This window comes from Poecilia mexicana, unplaced genomic scaffold (assembly GCF_051168715.1).
Source record: "Poecilia mexicana isolate PSO_F unplaced genomic scaffold, ASM5116871v1 scaffold_6, whole genome shotgun sequence".
NCBI classification, from domain to species: Eukaryota; Metazoa; Chordata; class Actinopteri; order Cyprinodontiformes; family Poeciliidae; genus Poecilia; species Poecilia mexicana.
This window is the reverse complement of record NW_028263375.1, coordinates 15,871,038-15,882,121: the sequence shown is the minus strand read 5'-3', so window position 1 is coordinate 15,882,121 and position 11,084 is coordinate 15,871,038. Positions and strand designations below refer to the sequence as shown.

At 39.2% G+C, this 11,084-nt stretch overlaps 1 long non-coding RNA gene across 1 annotated transcript; it reads left to right on the top strand.

Moving 5' to 3' along the window:
- Window positions 1-4,227: 4,227 nt before the first annotated feature.
- Window positions 4,228-10,484, top strand: LOC106932237 (uncharacterized). The gene is made up of 2 exons (XR_001421231.2): window positions 4,228-4,876; window positions 5,144-10,484. It is a non-coding gene; the product is annotated as an uncharacterized LOC106932237 (long non-coding RNA).
- Window positions 10,485-11,084: the final 600 nt, after the last annotated feature.

The window sequence follows — 11,084 nt, the reverse complement described above, 5'->3', positions numbered from 1 at the left end:
CTGTCACCATAACAATTAACGTGAAAACTCCTCAAGAATGTTTAGCCTCACTCAAGGATGAAACCTGTCAAAAATAAGCGCAGTCTTAAGAAAAAAAAAAAAAAGAGTGTTTATAAAGGAGAGGATAAAACTGGACAATTTTCTGCCTCACTAGTTTATTCAATGCAGGGGTAAAATAATGCACATTTTAAATGGATGTAATTACTAGTTATCACTGGCAGTTACTTTGAGTCACTTTGTGCTAGAATAGAGCGAAGGGACCACTGCTTCCTCTTCAGCACTGGAAGCTAAACACAAAACACAAGAGAAGCACCAATGAGAATCTTTAGTCAGATTTTCAATCCCCAGTCTTTGTACAATTGTGACAGCATCAGTACTGAATCAGTGTGTTGACGTCTTTGGAATCTCACATGAGTCTTTCTCACTCAGTGGCTGTCAACAAAGTGAGGTGAGCAGAAACGTTGAGACAGGAGATTGTTCAGTGCATGATGGTTTAATCAAATGTCCATAACACTTTGATTCCCTTTTCTGGTCCAAGCAGCTATAAATCTGCATTTCTTCAAATCACGGTTCTTTAAAAGGAACTACTTGAGTTCAGAAAACAGAAGATTAGAAGTTAAGAATTAAGATGAAATGAAGTAAGGTACTGTGTCTGTAAAGGCAGGACGTCTGTAAAGGTAGAACTTAGACTGACGTGACAATTCATGCATTCAGAAACTGTATGATGAATCAGAGTATTTTTACTGAAGTGGTCAAGCGAAGTGCACAGATTTGTGTTGTGACAGAATCTGAATAATCATATTACTGGTTTTACCGGACAGCTCAAGGCAGTGGAGTCATGTGAGTACATTTTAAAATTCTTGTGTGCATGCAGTATGCAGACTGGAGCTGTAATGTAACATCATATCATAGTATTCTAGTAGTACTCAGGAGTACTATCTAGAAGTACATAAAGTTCCTGCAACTTACTTTAACCAAAACGTCAAGTTGACAAGAAAGTACTTTGTGTATGCTTTAAGATATTATCATTATATAATTGTCTGATGGAATAAACAGCTTTAACTTGTATTATATCTATAAAGATGTCAATAATGTACAAATTACTAAAAAAACGATACAATTCTAAATAAAATTGAAAGCACAATTACAAAGTTTTCCTTTTAAATAAAAAATAATAATGATTTTAACATGCAATATTTTATAGTTGTAGATTGAAAACATTTAATTTTTTCAGACATTATCTCCCTTAATAATAAACCTGCTATAATTATATTGGTGATATCAAAGCAGAAACATCATATTGGAATCCACTGAGGCATTTGGTGTGGGGGGTTTGTGTCTGTGTTTGCGTGTGCGTGCCCACGCACGTGTTAATTCTGGTCCGGCCGCCGGAGTAAGCTACGCTAGAGGAGGCAAAGCTGTGATTGCGTTGCTCGCTTTGCTTCGACCTGCAGACTTAATGCCGGCTCCACAGAGCTGAGATCAGCTATTAAGATAAGCCCGACCAACTCAGTTTAATTCCTGCGCAGAATTACGCTGAAACCTTGCCTGCATTTGCATTCATGAAAATTTGATTATAAAGAGTCATTTAGAAAGATTTAGATTCCTCTGTTATTTCCTAAAGAAGACCACTGTTATTTGCATGAATGAATAATGTATCAAAAAAAAACCTGTGACATAGAGAATAGAAAAAATATACACCTTATTTTCAATATCTTTTTTTATGGTGGAGAAATAAACGGGAATCGCGTGAAGGCCACATCTATTAGAAACCTTCTGAGCTATAATGTTTTTATTGTGGCGACCCCTCTGAAAACTGCCATACAGTGCACAGCTGTTGCTTCCTTTACTCAAATATAAACTCACGCAGGTCATTGGCTGGTCTTGCATCCGGACTAAAGATGGCTACCGAGACATAAAGTGAGGCTTCAGTGATCAAACCATAATAAAGCCGACCATCCTACAGTTAAAACACATCCTGACAGTGAGCTATTGTTTCCTGGAACTGAGGCTACCCATAAGGCTGTTCTATTCTCATAATCACCCCACATAATGGATGATGTGGGTCAACGTGGAGGTGGGGTATTTTTCATGCTCACTTTTAGCCAACCAGCCTATTCTTTTTTAGCACCTCTTCATGAGAGAGCAGGAACAGCGCTGGATTTCACATTGCATTTCCTCCTGTGTTCACCTTGGTTTGACTCATTTACCCTAAAATCTCAGCAGGAGGTCATGTTGCAGGCTCTTCTGAAAGGAAGCACACACACACAAAGAAATTAGTAAAAGTCTAAGCTAACACTTTAGCTACTAAACATCCGTACAAAAAGTTCCAAACACATGAAGACCAGCAGTTCTGGAAGCTGTTTTGCTGAGTACAACATATGTGAGGAAACGTGTTTCATTTTCATCTTGCATGCATTCATAAAAGTACAATGGATATAAATCACAGTAAATCATATTTGATTTTATTGATTACATCCACTCTAAGTTTACACATAAAAACATGCATGGAAGTTTTATGACAAAGAAAATTACTTGAGTTATTTTCTCTTCACGACAGCAGTAAATGTGGCAATCACAGGCCAAGAAATAGAGCCAAAGGAAACTGGTTGTCCAAACTGTATTTACATAAAAAATAATAAAAACAAAACGGATGTAGTATTGAAGTTGTTCCCCAAAGATAATACTATCTCTTGTATGTTGTGGTTTAATGTTAGTCTGTCAAGTTCATGCAAAAATACAGCCACGATCTGCAGATCACACACTTTACATCTATACACAGTGGTCTCACGCTGTAACGCTGTCACACACTTCAGTGGAAGTGTTTATGGTGTTGTGCGGTCAGTAACCTCTTCTTCCCCCAGCTCACTCACAGCCACCTTAAACTTTAATAGTGGACAGTTAAATATTAATAACTGATATCAGAAGGGGCTACTTTACAGTTCTTGGCAGCTGTACAACATTTTTCCGCCTGGTTAACCACACACACACATACACACACCCGCACACACGTACACACACACACACACACACGCATCCTTGTACTTTCATGCAAACTGAGGAATTTGTGTTGACTTTCATTCATTTTAGTAACTGCATTTTTGCCTGACCCAGACATTTTCCCTACACTTGACCTTTGCTCTAAACCTGACTACTACTAGTAGATGTCTAACCCTACTCCTAACCTAAACTCAAATCAACACTCCTTACAATGTATCCAATACAAAAAAACGCACGGACACACACACACACACACACACACACCCCCCCACACACACACGCACACGCACACACACTGACATGAACACAAAAAACAAAAATCTGCATCTCCTTCTGATGCAAGCACTACTCACACTACGAGGAATGTTCCGTTTTAAGTTAGACACCAAATAATCAAGGGTAACAAGTTCCTGTTTGATTTCTTTTAAAGGTTGATATTGAACAGGCTCAGACATTTAGGTAAAAGCTTCACAATGTGCAGAATGGTGTTTTTAACTTTAAGTTGAGAGATAAGAATCAACTGCAGGACCAAGTCACTTATTATAATTTGTAAACATAAGCTTTCATGGGCTAGCACAATACACATCTAAAATATCTTTCGATGTAAAATATAATTTTTGAGGATAGGGCCACAGTTTTATGTAATGACAAATTCAGAATAAGGGAATACAAATTTAGGGAATTAACTCAATATGACTAATTTCTTTTGCAGGTTGTCTTTCATATCTGCAGCAATGGTGTGTGTTTTGCATCTAGTGTAGGAAGAAAAGAAGAACTAACATGTTACATCCCTTTAACATTCTGATAAGCTCTATCTTGGTGGATGTCACAGCAAAACAAGAAAACAGGTTGTTAACTTGCAAAAATAAAACCAAAAAAACACACACGATATTTCCAGGAAAATCAACTCCAATTCCTTTCATTTTAAGTTCACAACAGACCTTTCTCCTCAATTAATTTGTGTTTGTGCATAACAGTCTTGTTCCCTGGCCTCTAAATGAGCTTTTAAGCATTCTGCCATGCCCTATCTTCAACCAGCACAGACTTTCTGTCTTTGTCAAGACATCCGTCTGATCGTCTCTGTGCATCTTTACCTGAACACGCAGGTCAGCAGACATCACAGGACCTGTCTCTGTGTGCCTGCAGCATTCCAGGTTGTTTTTTTTACCTCCACCAACTCAACTATCGGGCAAGCGCTGCAAAAAATGCAGGCCTGTTTGCCTCAAGGCTACACTAAAACAGGCCATACTTCAATCATAATTACCTTAATTAAGAGAGAAGCTTAAACTCAGCATTTGCACCAAGTTGCAGTGGTCAAAGGATGTTTAAATCAAAAATTCAGCTGTTTGTTAGAACTTTTTATCTTTTTTTTTTTTTTTTAACTGGACTTCATCAGCAAAACTAAAGTTAACAACAGCTTTATTTCAGTTACGTGTTATTGCGGCGTGTCGGACTGTTATATAAACACATAAGCCCGATTCTTGAATGTGAAACTCTTAAATGTGTCTCAATCAACTTCAGGAATAAAACTGATCTCAGATAACACTTTAGAAAATCCAAACTAGAAATAAATTTAAACAAAAATAAATATGTCTCACCTAAACATGCATATTCCAAATGAGCTTTTGCCTATTTATGTTTTATCTGAAGAAACAACTTATCCAGCAGGCGGAGAAGTCTGCGCGTCAGCAGTTTCTGTTCCGACGCGCCTCTTATTTTCAGTTTCCCTCCGTCTCACTCTGCCTCTTGCCTCGTGTTGTGCTTTGCATTCCCCAGCTGAATCGGATGTGTTATGGAGTAAAGTGAGCTCATACGCAGTAATCCTGTATTTGCTTGATGAACATATTTGTTTACTCCAGGGTTCTCGCTCTGAAAGGTAATTACAACGCCTATCTCAACTTCTAATTGCAGGTTTTGTGGTACAATCAAGGTCCTCAAAAGTTACTTGACTGGAATGTTTTTCTAAAAGCTTTTCTTTTTCTTTTCTTACCTGAAATTCCAGCTATTTTTAAAAATGTTTTTATTCACGCTGTATTTTCTTTATAAATATTTTGCCTCTTACATTTCTTAAATTTTACATAAAATCCTTACTTCCAAATTAGTAAGGATTAACTACTGGTTTGTTACTGCTGTTTTTCTGCAGAAACCTGTTCAGAATGGTCTCCATTAGAGCCAGACTTGCTGTTTGTGTGCCTCTTCCTCATCCAGAGGTCATTCTGGAGGAGAGCTCAATGGGCCAGCCAGCACCGGGCCCAATGCGCTGCCAAGATGGGAGCAGAGTAGGAGCGCTGCTAATCTGAGAACTGGGGGAGGGGATTAGGGTGCACTGTTATTGTCTGTTTGATGAGGGATTAAATTTGGTTAATCCAGACCTTCATATGGGATTCCTCATTTAAGATAGCAGCACAGTTCCATCACACAGCTTACCCACAGTCTCTCACCCTTCTTTCTTATACCAATCAATATTTATTCTGCAGCTCTCTTCCCTCCCCTTCGGCCTGTCTAGTATTCCCCAATGTGTTTTTTACGTGTCTCATTCATGAGTTTTTTTTCTTTTCTTGAAGAGATGTGGTCATCTAAAAAACAAACAAACAAACAAACAAAAAAAACCCCACTTCTTTCAGTTTATGTAGTTTGTGTTTGTCACGTGGTAGCAGCATCATGCCTTAGGGACGATTTCAGTTTAATACACAACACACTTTACGTCTCAAACTGGACTCTGAGATTAGGTCATAATGGTTTGGAGGTTTTATCCATGGTTTGAGACATACCCAAAAAAAACAAAGAGAGGTGCCTGGTAGGCATTTAGATCAGAAACCAAGACAACCTCAGCAGCGGCTCGACCCTGAACTCCTTTAGGACAATGAGTTCAGACTCATCTCTCTTAAATCTGAGTCCAGTCACCATGCAGAGTGCATGTCACACTCAAGGCCAAGTCCAGGGGACGAATAAAGCCGTAGTGTCCCTCCAGACATTAGAGGGCCACGAAAAACGGGTGCATGCTTAAATATTCTTTTATCATTCAGATCAAAGGAGTTTTTGTCGGCTTAATGCCCAGTTACATCTTGTGAACAGATGTTCAATATTGTTTAATTTTCGAAAGAACTCGTCCAATGCCAACGAGTATCAATGAGCAATTTGTTAGAGGGGTTTATAAATACATTCTGGCACAACCAGCCCTTTGAGGACTTTCATGATTTTAACATGGCCTGGAATGAAAAGGAGTTTGATGCGCCTACTCTGGAAGAAAATCATTTTCTTCATAGGAGCTTCAGTGGTTTAAGTTTAATCCATTGTGCTGGCAGCAGCAGGCTGTGGAGACGATGAAGATCTGAGAGCCGTCTGAAACTGGACTTGTTCAATTAAATAAACTAATAAAAGGTTGTAACACACTGACTATTCAATCCTTTAATGCTGGAACTTTATTTACACTTTGGTCCAACACGTGTCAAATGGCAAATATTTTTTTTTTTATTTATGATTTTTTTTTTTATTATTTATTTTTAACAGGTGAGAGTTAAAAAAGTGGAAACAAATTTAACTTGTTGGATGAGCTACAAGACTCTTTAATTTAAGTTTAAATCTGAGGGCATCTTGTATTTTTTATGGTGGGTGTATGAGAACCATATTTTTTAGTATTATTATTATAAATACACATTCCGCTTCAGATTCAGGTACGTTTATTTCTCAAAGATGAAACTTTAATCTTATTTGTGCTGTTCATCGGTTGATGTGAAAGTATTACTTATTTCTCAATCTCCAATATTCATGCGTTGAATGTGATTTCCTGTATATTTTTGCAGGTGTAGCTGCTCTCTGGAGAAGACATAAAAGAACAATAATAATATTCTTAAGTGCCATTTTGCTGCATCATCAATGTTCCTCCTGATGCAGGCTGTTTTATTTACTTTTCATTCAGTCAATACAAAGAAGCAAGCAGCTTTCAGATGACTTGCCAATGGAAAAGGCGCCACCATAAAAGTATATGATCTAATTGATTCTTTGTAAAAAAAAAATAAAATAAAATAAAATAAAGTCATGACTTTTATGTATCTGAGCGCAGTCTGCACGACAACCAGATGTAGACGTATTTCATAATCTCCCAAATATGCTCGCGTGTGACAGGCAAATAAAGCCACATATGTACATTTAGAAGAGTTAATAAAACAAAACCTGCTTTAAGAATCAGAGCGTGTGGGAGGGCGAGAGCGAGCGACGGGTGGAAGTCGGTATATCATCCATTTATATCTGAACAGCAGCCTGTAAAATCCCGAGCATTGTCCTCGCCGCTTGCGTGCAGCTTCCGTCTCGTTGACATCTCCCTCCTCCTCCTCTGTTCAGCTCAGCTCCAGCGCCGTTTAGAACAGTTGGCATCATTAATGGGAGGGATTGCCTCTAAATTGGCAACAATGAAAAGACAAATTATAAGTGGCAGAGTGCTGGAAAGATAAAGGGTGGGTGGGAGGAAGAAGAGGAGAATTAGAGTATTTGAATAATTTAGCCCCCCGTGGCTGCGATGACAGGAGTGCCATTCTGAAGGAAGGCCCTGCTGCTAGAGAAATGAGAGGTTGTAATGAAATGCAATCGTGTGTGTGCGTGTGTGTGCGTGTTTCTGCGTGTGTGCAAGCTTGGGTAAAATGCGAGGGTCTGCTCTTCCTCAGCAGCCTGGTGTTTTTGATTTAACAAGTATTTCCTCACTTACCAATCAACCCGTTTCTGGTGAGGGGCCGGTGTGACACGAGCGCTGTGCAACAGAAACAGGGAGTCAGTTTTGGATGTCAGCGCTGTGGGGTTGTTTTTTATTTGTTTGTTTTTTGGAGAATCTGTTGAATTTTTTTTTTTTTTCCAAGACATTACTCTATTTACACCAGCAACTCTGTGTATTGCACATCAGAACCGAGTCTGCATAAGTTTAGTGTAACTTTTCCACAAACTGCCTCCACCTCCCCTTCACCAATCCGTGGAGTATTTGTACTTGGCCAGTCAAAAAAAAAAAAAAAGTCCCTCTCTTCTAAAATGTCTTCCAGTGTGGGCATACTGACAGTTCCGTCCCTCACCTGTCCCCCACAGCGCTATCTAGGGACCCCCTCCCAAGCCTTCTCTGTAGCAAAGAGGGGAGACACCCCAGACACCTCCCCACTCTCAACTCCACTCTTGCCTTTGAACACTTCCTCTACTTCAATGGCAACTTGTCTGGAAAAGCTCCAGCACTCCATTCCTCACACAGCCACTTATAAGAAAGAATTCTCTCTATCCCTCCACTCCACCAGCTCTCCCTCTTCCTGCCTTCTCTCTCTTCCTCTGCTGGCACTTGTAATTATCTTATGCCTGGGAGACAGGTTTTAAGCAGAGGTGTCAGGCCAGGTGCTTCCTGACAGCTGGGGATGATTAGGAGGATTCAGGAGTTCTGTCACTGGTCTTCATGGCGCTCCCCATGGCGACCGAGATGCCTTGTTGTCACTGCAACAATAGCAGCTCTTAATTTGTTGACGGGGGAGAAATTCATCAAGGCCTGGGTGGCTGTGCAACCCTAAACAACAGACCCTCTGGGGGGTGCTGAGTCGCACCGAGGGACCGGGAACTGGACTAATGCGGAGACAAAACTTTTCTGGCTCCTTTTCACTCTTTTTGTCCGACTTATATTCACAACAAGTTGATTTTAGTTTTCTGACTATTTTTTTTTTTTTTACTTCATATTTGTTTGGCTACACGAATCCAGACCTTGTGCTAGTTCATTAATGACCGACTCAGTCTCCTCAATATTTCCACCATAATTAGTGAGCATTTCCATCGGTCTCTTTTGGTGAGTACAGCGCCTTGCAAAAGTTGTCACACCTCTTGAACATTTTGGCACTTCACTAATTGACAACCTCAAGCTGTAATGTAGTTTACAGGATTTAATTCTATAAACAAACGCAAAGTGTCACATAACTAGGAAGTGAAAGAAAAATGATGGTTTTTATTTATTTTTTTTTACAAATACAATTCAGGAAAGTGTTGCGACCATCTATACCTCCCCTTTTACTCTGATACCTCCAAGTAAAATCCAGTGCAGACACTTGCTTTTAGTCGAAGTCTATTTGGCATAAATAGAGTCACGCAGAGAGTAATTCAGCTTCAGTAAAAATGCAGCTGTTCTGTATCATCCCAAAGACCAATGAGGTCATTAGACACACCAAGGAGGAAGTTATGGAGAAGCTAAAGGGAGAACAGGTTATAAAACATTGGCCCAAACTTCGAACATCTCATTGAGCACTGGTGAGTCCACCCTGTGGAAATGAATAGGTACAGCACAAACTCATAGACATGGGTGTCTACCTGCAGCTGAAAGGAGCGCTAGTAAGAAAAGCAACCAAAGGTTCATGGGAACGCTGCAGTTTGCAACAAAAATTGTAGGGGACACAGCAAGCAGCTGAGACCAAATGTACATGTAACCCACATGTATATGTGTGATACTGTTAGTAGTATTTTATTTCTGTAGGATTTTGTTTTGTTATTTAATGTTCCCAGCAATTCAGTTTATATTTTCATTTTGAGTTTTCTTGTCATACCAGAAACCGCCAGCAGGTGGCTTGTGAGTTACACTCTGGTTTAGACAGCAGAAAATTGTTAGAAGAAGAAGAAAACCGTAGCTGGTTGTAGCACGTGGTGTGAATTACTGCATGCTATAAGATAAATTCTTGATTAACTTCGGTAACGGTCAAGAGAAAAGAAGATCCGTGACCTGATACCCTGGCAGTAAAACACACTTTTACTGTGATTTCTCTGGTGAGTGTTGTAACGTGTTTTTGCAACCGAAATTAAGCTAATGCTAACTGGCGTCACAAGCATTACTGCTCATATATTCCGACAAGGAAGAACAGAGAACCGTAAATAAAACCAATCGGAGAAACGTGTGAGATTAAGATGATGATTTTCACTGTATTGCATTATTTTTGTTATGTATAAACTAAGAGGTTGGATACAGTGTGATACGTTTGTTTTGCAAGCTTGCCATTAGTTGAATATTATTTTTGTGATAAATGGAATTTATTACTTCCTGCATACTTTTGAAACTCAATAGTTAAGTTCTATATATGTGCAGGTTGGTTTTTTTTTTTTATTTGAACCCCATTCAACTTTGAAGACCGTCCAGCTGCACAGCATCGCAGGCCTGGATCGGATTGATGAGCTCCAGGTTTCAACTCAAGACCTGGGACCGCTGGATCAGCTGCCTACTTTGCACTGGATAAGATAAGATTTTGGATCCAAAGAAACACATGGCCATTTAACAAAGACTTGACTGACTGACTTAAATTACTGAACTAAAGAGAAACAAAACTTCTAAAGGACGAACTGAACTATAAGGAATTTGAACTATAAGGAAATATACTGCCTGATATAAAAAAGGTGGACACTTTATGTTGGAACACAAAAAGGGAAAAGAAACTGTACAGTAACATTCTGATTTAAGTTGTATTAAATAATCTGTTCATTCTTGATAATATGGTTGTTGTGCTTATTATCCTCCTTTTGAACTTAGAAAGATAGACTAACTCTAACTTCAACATTGAAATCTAAGTTTCTGAACTTATCTATTCGTAAGTTACACGAGTTGGTTACATACAAAATTTGTGTGGGATTAAAAACTAACTCTGCATAATGCTAAACATACAGTCAAAGCTGCAACGAGAGGTTTAAATCAAACTGTAATATGTGAAGATGTATCAGATCCAGACCTGAATCTGTGACAAGACTTTACAGCAAGAATAGACAAAAAGCATCCTATGCAGACGTGCCCACAATTAAAGATTTAAATTTATACCAATATCCCATTGAAGTCTTTAATCTGAAAACACGAAAAAGATCTAGAGGTATGAGTACTTAGCACCATACATGTCTGTGCCATGTCACTTGGTGAAAAGGGTGACTTGCCATCTATTAAAGCGATGGTTTTGATGGTAAGAGAGGCAGAAGATTTACACATAGAAACACAAGCCATTCAACTGTTGGACTGGAGAAACTCTGCTGTGCGACAGACTCTCAGCCAAACTACTGATCCACAAGACTGCCGAGGCACATTGCAGCGCTACATCACACATGCA